The 9,753-nt window shown below is 47.4% G+C and overlaps 13 pseudogenes; all 13 read left to right on the top strand.

Moving 5' to 3' along the window:
• The first annotated feature begins 732 nt into the window (after window positions 1-732).
• Window positions 733-851, top strand: LOC143956635 (5S ribosomal RNA; annotated as a pseudogene).
• A 669-nt stretch (window positions 852-1,520) lies between these two features.
• LOC143954948 (5S ribosomal RNA) lies at window positions 1,521-1,639 on the top strand (annotated as a pseudogene).
• A 565-nt stretch (window positions 1,640-2,204) lies between these two features.
• On the top strand, window positions 2,205-2,323 carry LOC143943628 (5S ribosomal RNA; annotated as a pseudogene).
• Window positions 2,324-3,297: 974 nt separating this feature from the next.
• On the top strand, window positions 3,298-3,416 carry LOC143948189 (5S ribosomal RNA; annotated as a pseudogene).
• Window positions 3,417-3,516: 100 nt separating this feature from the next.
• On the top strand, window positions 3,517-3,635 carry LOC143955458 (5S ribosomal RNA; annotated as a pseudogene).
• Window positions 3,636-3,956: 321 nt separating this feature from the next.
• On the top strand, window positions 3,957-4,075 carry LOC143946773 (5S ribosomal RNA; annotated as a pseudogene).
• Window positions 4,076-4,175: 100 nt separating this feature from the next.
• On the top strand, window positions 4,176-4,295 carry LOC143946442 (5S ribosomal RNA; annotated as a pseudogene).
• Window positions 4,296-4,393: 98 nt separating this feature from the next.
• On the top strand, window positions 4,394-4,512 carry LOC143951460 (5S ribosomal RNA; annotated as a pseudogene).
• Window positions 4,513-4,833: 321 nt separating this feature from the next.
• On the top strand, window positions 4,834-4,952 carry LOC143951141 (5S ribosomal RNA; annotated as a pseudogene).
• Window positions 4,953-5,052: 100 nt separating this feature from the next.
• On the top strand, window positions 5,053-5,172 carry LOC143946973 (5S ribosomal RNA; annotated as a pseudogene).
• Window positions 5,173-5,489: 317 nt separating this feature from the next.
• On the top strand, window positions 5,490-5,608 carry LOC143955443 (5S ribosomal RNA; annotated as a pseudogene).
• A 535-nt stretch (window positions 5,609-6,143) lies between these two features.
• On the top strand, window positions 6,144-6,262 carry LOC143949084 (5S ribosomal RNA; annotated as a pseudogene).
• A 317-nt stretch (window positions 6,263-6,579) lies between these two features.
• On the top strand, window positions 6,580-6,698 carry LOC143953693 (5S ribosomal RNA; annotated as a pseudogene).
• Window positions 6,699-9,753: the final 3,055 nt, after the last annotated feature.

The following is a 9,753-nucleotide window of genomic DNA, read 5'->3' as shown; positions in this document are numbered from 1 at the left end:
AGTGTTAAAAGGAAGATCCCTCCTTTTCAAGTGAAAGCGCACTCAACTAGGGCTGTATGTGCTTATTGGGCAGTGCATCACCAGGCCTCCCTGGCTCAGATCTGAAAGGCTGCAACTTGGTCATCAGTCCACACATTCACCAGATTCTATCAGGTGGATGTCAGAGGGCAAGAGGATATCGCCTTTGGGCGCAGTGTACTGCAGGCTGCAGTTTAGGTCCTCTGGTCCTTGGCGGTCTATATATTATGATCTGTGTCTCCCTCCCCTCAATCTGAGCATTGCTTTGGGACATCCCACTATGTAATGAAGCTCCTGTGTCCCGTGATGTATGATCAAGAAAATAGGATTTTTATATACAGCTTACCTGTAAAATCCTTTTCTTGAGAGTACATCACGGGACACAGAGCTCCCGCCCCTCTTGGGTTTTACGTGGTTTCCTATTGCTTTGCTACAAAACTGAGGTGCCTCCCATATGGGAGGGGTTATATAGGGGAGGAATTCTCCTTAATTGGGGGTTAACCAGTGTCCAATCACCAGAGGTGCCTATATAACCCACTATATAATAAAGCTCCTGTGTCCCGTGATGTACTCTCAAGAAAAGGATTTTCCAGGTAAGCTGTACATAAAAATCTTATTTTTTATGTTGTTGGCGTTGACCTGTTTTTTTTCGCTTGTTTCCCAAGATGACCATCTTGGCGTTTGTCAAGAGGGTTGAGAGTGCCCAAAGAAAGTGCCTACGGCCAAATCACAAGTAAAGTGCCCGATCTTGTCTGATCTCGGAGGCTAAGCATTGTCGGGCCTGATTAGTAACTGGATGGGAGATCGACTGGGAATACCAGGTGCCGTAGGCTTCTTTTTATGTTGTTGGCGTTGACATGTTTTTTTTTTTCCCACTTGTTTCCCAAGGTGACCATCTTGGCATTTGTCAAGAGGGCTGAGAGAGCCCAAAGAAATCTCCTACGGCCACATCACTGATCTCAGAGGCTAAGCAGGGTCCGGCCTAAATAGTATATAATTACAGGTGCCATAGGAATCTTTTTATATTGTTGGCTTTGACATGATTTTTTTCCGCTTGTTTCCCAAGGGGACCATTTTAGCATCTGTCAAGAGTTTTGAGTATGTCCCGAAGCGTTAGCCTAAGGCCACATCACCCTGAAAGCGCCCGATCTCAGAGGCTAAGCAGGGTCAGGGTCAGATGTGAGACCGCCAGGGTCTATGTTGTTGGCGTTGACCTGTTTTTTTTTCACTTGTTTCCCAAGATGACCATCTTGGCATTTGTTAAGAGGGTTGAGAGTGTCTGAATAGAACACCTATGGCCACATCACCCTGAAAGCTCTCATCTGATCTCGGAGGCCTAGCAGTGTACTGCCTGGTTAATACCTGTATGGGAGACCATCTGTGAATACCAGGTCCCGTAGGCTTCTTTTTATGTTGTTGGCATTGACCTGTTTATTTTCGCTTGTTTCCCAAGGTGACCATCTTGGTGTTTAACAAGAGGGTTGAGAGATCCCAAAGAGATCACCTATGGCCTCATCACCCTGAAAGCACCCGATCTCATCTGATCTCAGAGGCTAAGCAGTGTCGGGCCTGGTTAGTACCAGGATGGGAGAACGTCTGGGAATAACAGGTGCCGTAGGCTTCTTTTTATGTTGTTGGCCTTGACCTGTTTTTTTTTTTCACTTGTTTCCCAAGGTGACCATCTTGGCGTTTGTGAAGAGGGTTGAGAGTGCCCGAAGAGATCACCTACGGCCCCATCACCCTGAAAGTGCCCAATCTCATCTGATCTGGGAGGCTAAACAGTGTCGGGCCTGGTTAGTACCTAGCTTCTTTTTATGTTGTTGGCTTTGACCTGTTTTTTTTCGCTTGTTTCTCAAGGCGACCATATTGGCGTTTGTCAAGAGGGTTGGGCATTTCTTGAAGAGAACACTTACGGCCACATAACCCTGAAAGCACCCGATCTCGTCTGATTTCAGAGGCTAAACAGCGTCAGGCCTGGTTAGCACCTGGATGGGAGACTGCCTGGGAAGACCAGGTGCCATAGAAGGATCTGGCCTGGTTAGTGTCTTGATTGGGAGATCGCCTGGGAATACCGGATGCCGTAGGCTTTTTTTTATATTGTTGGCTTTGACCTGCTTTTTTTAGCTTGTTTCCCAAGGTGACCATCTTGGCCTTTGTCAAGAGGCTTCAGAGTGCCCAAAGAGAGTGCCTACGGCCAAATCACCCTGAAAGAGCCCAATCTCATCTGATCTCAGAGGCTAAGCAGCGATGGGCCTGGTTAGTACCTGGATGGGAGATAGCCTGGGAATACCAGGTGCCGTAGGCTTCTCATTATGTTGTCGGCGTTGACCTATTTTTTTTCCCTTGTTTCCCAAGGTGACCATCTTGGCATTTGTCAAGAGGGTTGAGAGCGCACAAAGAAATTGCTTATGGGCACAACACCCTGAAAGCGCCCAATCTCGTCTGGTCTCAGAGGCTAAGCAGGGTTGGGCCTGGTTTGTACCTGGATGGGAGACCGCATGGGTTTTCCAGATGCCGCAGGCTTCTTTTTATGTTGCTGGTGTTGACCTGTTTTTTTTCGCTTGTTTCCCAAAGTGATCATCTTGGCATTTGTCAAGAGGGTTGAGAGTGCCTAAAGAGATCGCTTACAGCCACATCACCCTGCAAGCATCCTATCTCTTCTGATCTCGGAGGTTAAGAAGGGTTGGGCCTAGTTAGTACTTGAATGGGAGACGGGCTTGGAATACCAGGTGCCGTATTCTTCTTTTTATGTTGTTGGCGTTGACCTGTTTTTTTTCGCTTGTTTTCCAGGGTGACTATCTTGGCATTTTTCAAGAGGGATGAGAGTGCCCAAAGAGATTGCCTATGAGCACATCACCCTGAAAGTGCCCAATCTCCTCTGATCTCAGAGGCTAGAAAGGTTCGCGCCTTGTTAATACCTGGATGGGAGACCGCCTGGGAATATTAGGTGTTGTAGGCTTCTTTTTATGTTGTTGGCGTTGACTTGTTTTTTTTGTTTGTTTCCCAAGGTGACCATCTTGGCGTTTGTCAAGAGGGTTGAGCGTGCCTGAAAAAAATCTACTATGGCCGCATCACCCTGAAAGAGCCCAATCTCATTTGATCTCAGAGGCTAAGCAGGGTTGGGACCTGGTTAGTACCTGGGTGGGAGACCGCCTGGGATTTCTCAATGCCATAGGCTTTTTTTTTAAGTTGTTGGCATTGACTTATTTTTTTTTTGCTTGTTTCCCAAGGTGACCATCTTGGCGTTTGTCAAGAGGGTTGAAAGTGCCTGAAGACATTGCCTACGGGCACATCACCCTAAAAGCACCCGATCTCGTTTGATGTTGGAGGCTAAGAAGAGTCGGGCCTTGTTAGTACCTGGATGGGAGACCGCCTGGGAATACCAGGTGTCGTAAGCTTCTTTTAATGTTGTTGGCGTTGACCTGTTTTTATTTCGCTTGTTTCCCAAGGTGACCATCTTGGTGTTTGTCAAGAGGGTTGAGAGTGCCTGAAAAGATTGCCTATGGCCACATCACTCTGAAAGCACCCAATCTCGTCTGATCTTGGAGGCTAAGAAGAGTCAGGCCTGGTTAGTACCTGGATGGGAGACCACCTGGGAATACCAGTTATTGTAGGCTTCTTTTTATGTTGTTGACGTTGATTCGTTTGTTTGTTTTCGCTTGTTTCCTAAGGAGACCATCTTGGCATTTGTCAAGAGGGTTGAGAGTGCCCAAAGAGATCGCTTACAGCAGCAACACCCTGAAAGAGCCCTATCTCTTCTCATCTCGGAGGCTAAGAAGGGTTTGGCCTAGTTAGTACTTGGATAGTAGATGGCGTTGGAATACCAGGTGCCGTATTCTTCTTTTTATGTTGTTGACATTGACCTGTTTTTTTCCGCTTGTATCTCAAGGTGACTATCATGGCATTTGTCAAGAGGGTTGAGAGTGCACAAAGAGATTGCCTATGGGCACATAACCCTGAAAGCGCCCGATCTCCTCTGATCTCAGAGGCTAAACAGGGTTGGGCCTTGCTAGTACCTGGATTGGAGACCACCTGGGAATACTAGGTGCCGTAGGCTTCTTTCTATGTTGTTGGCGTTGACTTGTTTTTGTTTTGTTTGTTTACCAAGTTGACCATCTTGGTGTTTGTCAAGAGGGTTGAGAGTGCCTGAAGAGCTCGCCTATGGCCACATAACCCTGAAAGCACCAGATCTCGTCTGATCTCAGAGGCTAAACAGGGTCTGGGCCTTGTTAATACCCGGATGGCAGACCACCTGGGAAGACTAGGTGCTGTAGACTTCTTCTTATGTTGTTGGCGTTGACTTGTTTTTTTTGTTAGTTTCCCAAGGTGACCATCTTGGCGTTTGTCAAGAGGGTTAAAAGTGCCAGAAGAGATTGCCTACGGGCACATCACCCTGAAAGCACCCGATCTCGTTTGATGTTGGAGGCTAAGAAGAGTCAGGCCTGGTTAGTACCTGGATGGGAGACCACCTGGGAATACCAGTTATTGTAGGCTTCTTTTTATGTTGTTGACGTTGATTCGTTTGTTTTTTTTCGCTTGTTTCCCAAGGAGACCATCTTGGCATTTGTCAAGAGGGTTGAGAGTGCCCAAAGAGATCGCTTACAGCAGCAACACCCTGAAAGAGCCCTATCTCTTCTCATCTCGGAGGCTAAGAAGGGTTGGGCCTAGTTAGTACCTGGATGGGATATGGCGTTGGAATACCAGGTGCCGTATTCTTCTTTTTATGTTGTTGACATTGACCTGTTTTTTTTCGCTTGTATCTCAAGGTGACTATCTTGGCATTTGTCAAGAGGGTTGAGAGTGCACAAAGAGATTGCCTATGGGCACATAACCCTGAAAGCGCCCGATCTCCTCTGATCTCAAAGGCTAAACAGGGTTGGGCCTTGCTAGTACCTGGATTGGAGACCACCTGGGAATACTAGGTGCCGTAGGCTTCTTTCTATGTTGTTGGCGTTGACTTGTTTTTGTTTTGTTTGTTTACCAAGTTGACCATCTTGGTGTTTGTCAAGAGGGTTGAGAGTGCCTGAAGAGCTCGCCTATGGCCACATAACCCTGAAAGCACCAGATCTCGTCTGATCTCAGAGGCTAAACAGGGTCTGGGCCTTGTTAATACCCGGATGGCAGACCACCTGGGAATACTAGGTGCTGTAGACTTCTTCTTATGTTGTTGGCGTTGACTTGTTTTTTTTGTTAGTTTCCCAAGGTGACCATCTTGGCGTTTGTCAAGAGGGTTAAAAGTGCCAGAAGAGATTGCCTACGGGCACATCACCCTGAAAGCACCCGATCTCGTTTGATGTTGGAGGCTAAGAAAAGTCAGGCCTTGTTAGTACCTGGATGGGAGACCGCCTGGGAATTCCAGGTGTCGTAGGCTTCTTTTTATGCTGTTGGCGTTGACCTGTTTTTATTTCGCTTGTTTCCCAAGGTGACCATCTTGGTGTTTGTCAAGAGGGTTGTGAGTGCCTGAAGAGATTGCCTATGGCCACATCACTCTGAAAGCACCCAATCTCGTCTGATCTTGGAGGCTAAGAAGAGTCAGGCCTGGTTAGTACCTGGATGGGAGACCACCTGGGAATACCAGTTATTGTAGGCTTCTTTTTATGTTGTTGGCGTTGATTAGTTTTTTTCGCTTGTTTCCCAAGGTGACCATCTTGGCATTTGTCAAGAGGCTTGAGAGTGCCCAAAGAGATCGCTTACAGCAGCAACACTCTGAAAGAGCCCTATCTCTTCTCATCTCGGAGGCTAAGAAGGGTTGGGCCTAGTTAGTACCTGGATAGGAGATGGCGTTGGAATACCAGGTGCCGTATTCTTCTCTTTATGTTGTTGACATTTACCTGTTTTTTTTCGCTTGTATCTCAAGGTGACTATCTTGGTATTTGTCAAGAGGGTTGAGAGTGCCCAAAGAGATTGCCTATGGGCACAAAACCCTGAAAGCGCCCGATCTCCTCTGATCTCACAGGCTAAACAGGGTCGGGCCTTGCTAGTACCTGGATTGGAGACCACCTGGGAATACTAGGTGCAGTAGGCTTCTTTTTATGTTGTTGGCGTTGACTTGTTTTTGTTTTGTTTGTTTACCAAGGCGACCATCTTGGTGTTTGGCAAGAGGGTTGAGAGTGCCTGAAGAGCTCGCCTATGGCCACATAACCCTGAAAGCACCAGATCTCGTCTGATCTCAGAGACTAAACAGGGTCGGGCCTTGTTAATACCCGGATGGGAGGCCACCTGGGAATACTAGGTGCTGTAGACTTCTTCTTATGTTGTTGGCGTTGACTTGTTTTTTTTTGTTTGTTTCCCAAGGTGACCATCTTGGCGTTAGTCAAGAGGGTTGAGAGTGCCTGAAGAAATCTCCTATGGCCACATCACCCTGAAAGAGCCCAATATCATCTGATCTCAGAGGCTAAGCAGGGTTGGGACCAGTTTAGTACCTGGATGGGAGACCGCCTGGGATTTCCAGATGCCGTAGTCTTCTTTTTATGTTGTTGCCGTTGACCTATTTTTTCCCGCTTGTTCCCAAGGTGACCATCTTGGCGTTTGTCAAGAGAGTTGAGAGTGCCTGAAGATATTGGCTACGGCCACATCACCCTGAATCTGTTCCCTCTCATCTGATCTTGGAGGCTAAGCAGGGTCGGGCCTGGTTAATGCCTGGATGGGAGACCACCTGGGAATACCAGGTGTCGTAGGCTTCTTTTTATTTTTTCAAATATAATTTTTTCTCCAAACAGGGGAAGGCGGTCCCCCGAGTACATAATGCAACAGAAAAATACAAAGCAAAAAGCAGCTGAACAATACTTGATACTGGTATATTTGCAACTGTGAGTCTGCCTTCCATCAATCATAATGATTCGAGGCACGGATAAAGTACTGTACCAAGATCCAGGGTCACACAAACCCCAGGTCCCTCCGGCATAATCCATCCAGAGGGGGGTGTGGGGCCGTCATTGCCAATTTTCCACTTTTTCCAAAAGAGGGGGTGAGAGATAGGGGAGGAAGGCATAAAAGAGAAGGGGTGAAAGATCAGGAAAGAAGAAAATGGGACGAGACACGATGGCAGCCACTGCCCAAGGGGCCAGTCAAGGAAAGCTCAGAGCACTAAGGCGATAGCAGGCGACATCCTTCCAGCGAGAATATAAAGGTATTCCAGATGTCCCAGGTTTGTTTGAAATGTAATGAAAGGGGGGGGAACATTTTTTCCAATAGAGAGGGATGCAGGATTTTGCCACATTTATCACATGCTGTAAAATAGATTTTTTGTACTTCTTAATGGGAATCTGTGAATGGTGCAAGAGAAAGAATGCAGCCTCTTCCGGGATGGAGAAGTCTGTGAATTTTTGTGTTATGCATCGGATCTCTGTCCAGAAGTCCACCAAGCTGGGGCAGGACCAAAAAATGTGGAGCGACGTGCCCTCTTCTTCTCCACACCTCCAGCATATGTTCGAGGAAGAGGGGAAACATTTATGCAGCTTTGATGGTGTCAAATACCACCTGGTGAGAAGTTTAAAATTCGTCTCCTGTATCTTCGTGCACAGCGAGGTTTTGAGAGCCAAAGTGATAATGCGTTGTCTCTGTGCTGGGGAAAACGAGCAATTAAGGTCTTTTTCCCAGTTGGACAGACAGGTTAAGTGTGGGTGATCTGTTTGAGAGAGAATGTGGGCCAAAGGGCCTTCGCTCCTGCATAGAGTCTCAAACTCCATCTGAGGGCGGGCGAAAGTTTGAGGATTGGGAATGGAATGGAGAAAATTATGTCATTGCGCGCTCTCCAAAAAGGCTGTTGGAAAAGCCCTGTCGGATCTCTTAGGGTTGAAAAAGAAGGCCATTTTCCATCAATGGCGAATTTAGACGCATGGTCTAGGTTGGAATTTCTAAGTGGGTCCCCGGTTCAAAGTTCGGATGGCCACATATAGGGAATAAGGGGGAAGTCAAAGACGTGAGTGTGTTTTGGGTAGCGATCAGGTGACTGACTTTCAACGAAGCCCCTATAGTGGGATGTGACGTCAATTCTGTGGGTAAATCCTTATAGCACCACATGGCGCTTCTTAGCGGAATTCGGGAGTGAGATTGTTCTAGTTGCACCCAGAGCTTAGAAAGTTTGTTTCGATGCCAGTCCAATACACGCCCCAGATGGGAGGCCAGGTAGTAGCGTCGCAAGTCAGGGAGAACCAACCCTCCCTGTTGTTTAGACAATGTCAGCTGTGACCGCTTAAGTCTGGGATTTTTCTGGGCCCAGTTAAATTGAGTGAGCAGGGATTGAGCTTGCTTAAAAAATGGGACTGGAATCTGGATCGGGAGAGCTTGGAAAAGATAGGTAAATTTAGGGCGTATGTTCATTTTAATGAGATTGCATCTCCTGAACCAGGAATGGAGGCCAGAATGCCACCCGTGAAGCAAACTGCAGATCTTACTGACAAGGGGTGGGAGGAAGTTCAACATAAACGTACGCGCGATGTCCGGTGGAATGTAAGTACCTAATATGGGTCCATTTAAAATGAAAATTGGACTGCAAGTCTAGTAACGTTTGCGGGGGGACTGCAACCCCCATGGCCTCTGATTTCAAGAAGTATCCCGTATATCTGGAATTCCCGAAGGAGATTTGGCAAGGAAACTCTGGGATTCGTCAGCGAGAACAGCATGTCATACGCGTAGGCAGATACCTTGCACTCAAAAGTACCCGTTATGTCTGAGTTTTGTCGAATTGTGGAGAGAAAGGGTTCCAATGACAATGCGAATAATAGGGGTGACAGGGGGCAAACCTGTCTGGTCCCATTCCTGATGTCAAGGGGAGATGAGAGCACCCCATTCGCTTTGACTTGAGCTGAAGGGCGTGAGTATATCTTACTTATCCATGCCAGCATCCGTTCACTCAGACCTATATGGCGAAGGACCGAGAACATGAATGTCCATTTGACCCGATCAAAAGCCTTCTCGGCATCAGTACTCACGAAAAGACAAGGGGTCCCAGATGACTTTACTTTATGGACCAGGGTAAGCACCCTAATGGTGTTGTCCCTATCTTCCCTGGTGGGAATAAAACCTAACTGGTCAATCTGTATAAGGGACTGCAAGTGCTGTGCCAATCACGTGGCGAGGATTTTAGAGAATAGTTTTAGGACCGAATTTAGGAGGGAAATGGGTCTGTAGCTCCCACATAGGCCCGGGTCTTTGCCCACCTTAGGTATCAACGAGATGTGGGCTCTAAGGGTATCCTCAGGAAAATCCCCATTCGAGCTCAGAGTATTAAATAAATTCACCAAGCGCGGGCCGAGAATAGGGAGGAAGGTCTTATAGTATTGTGCGGTATATCCGTCAGGGCCCGGAGGCTTACCCACCTTCGGAGGTCCCACGGCCGTCTGGAGTTCTTCCAGTGTAATCGGGTCCTCCAAGTACTCCCGTGATTCCGATGAGAGGGTTGGTAGACCAGAAACGGTTACATATCTGTCTATATTGTCCTGTCCAGACCCTGAATCGGGCAGGTTGTAGAGATCAGAGTAACATTTTTCAAAGACTTCGGCTATTTGGGTTGGGGTAGAGGCCCTCTGGCCATTCTCATCTCTCAACTGTGGTATGTAAGAGGCAGATTTCAACTCCTTTACCGACCTGGCTAAGATTTTTCCGCATTTGTCCCCTGACTCCTACGTCAGTTTACGACAAAACTGGAGTGCCGCTTTCGCTTTATAATGGAGTAGGTCAGTAATCTAGGTATGGAGTGTCCCCAATTCAATCTCTAAGGTCCATGAGGGGGCA

This window comes from Lithobates pipiens, unplaced genomic scaffold (assembly GCF_037356315.1).
Source record: "Lithobates pipiens isolate NorthernLeopardFrog02 unplaced genomic scaffold, aLitPip1_a1.2 Scaffold_10, whole genome shotgun sequence".
Lineage (NCBI taxonomy): Eukaryota > Metazoa > Chordata > Amphibia > Anura > Ranidae > Lithobates > Lithobates pipiens.
This window is presented reverse-complemented; position numbering and strand designations above follow the sequence as displayed.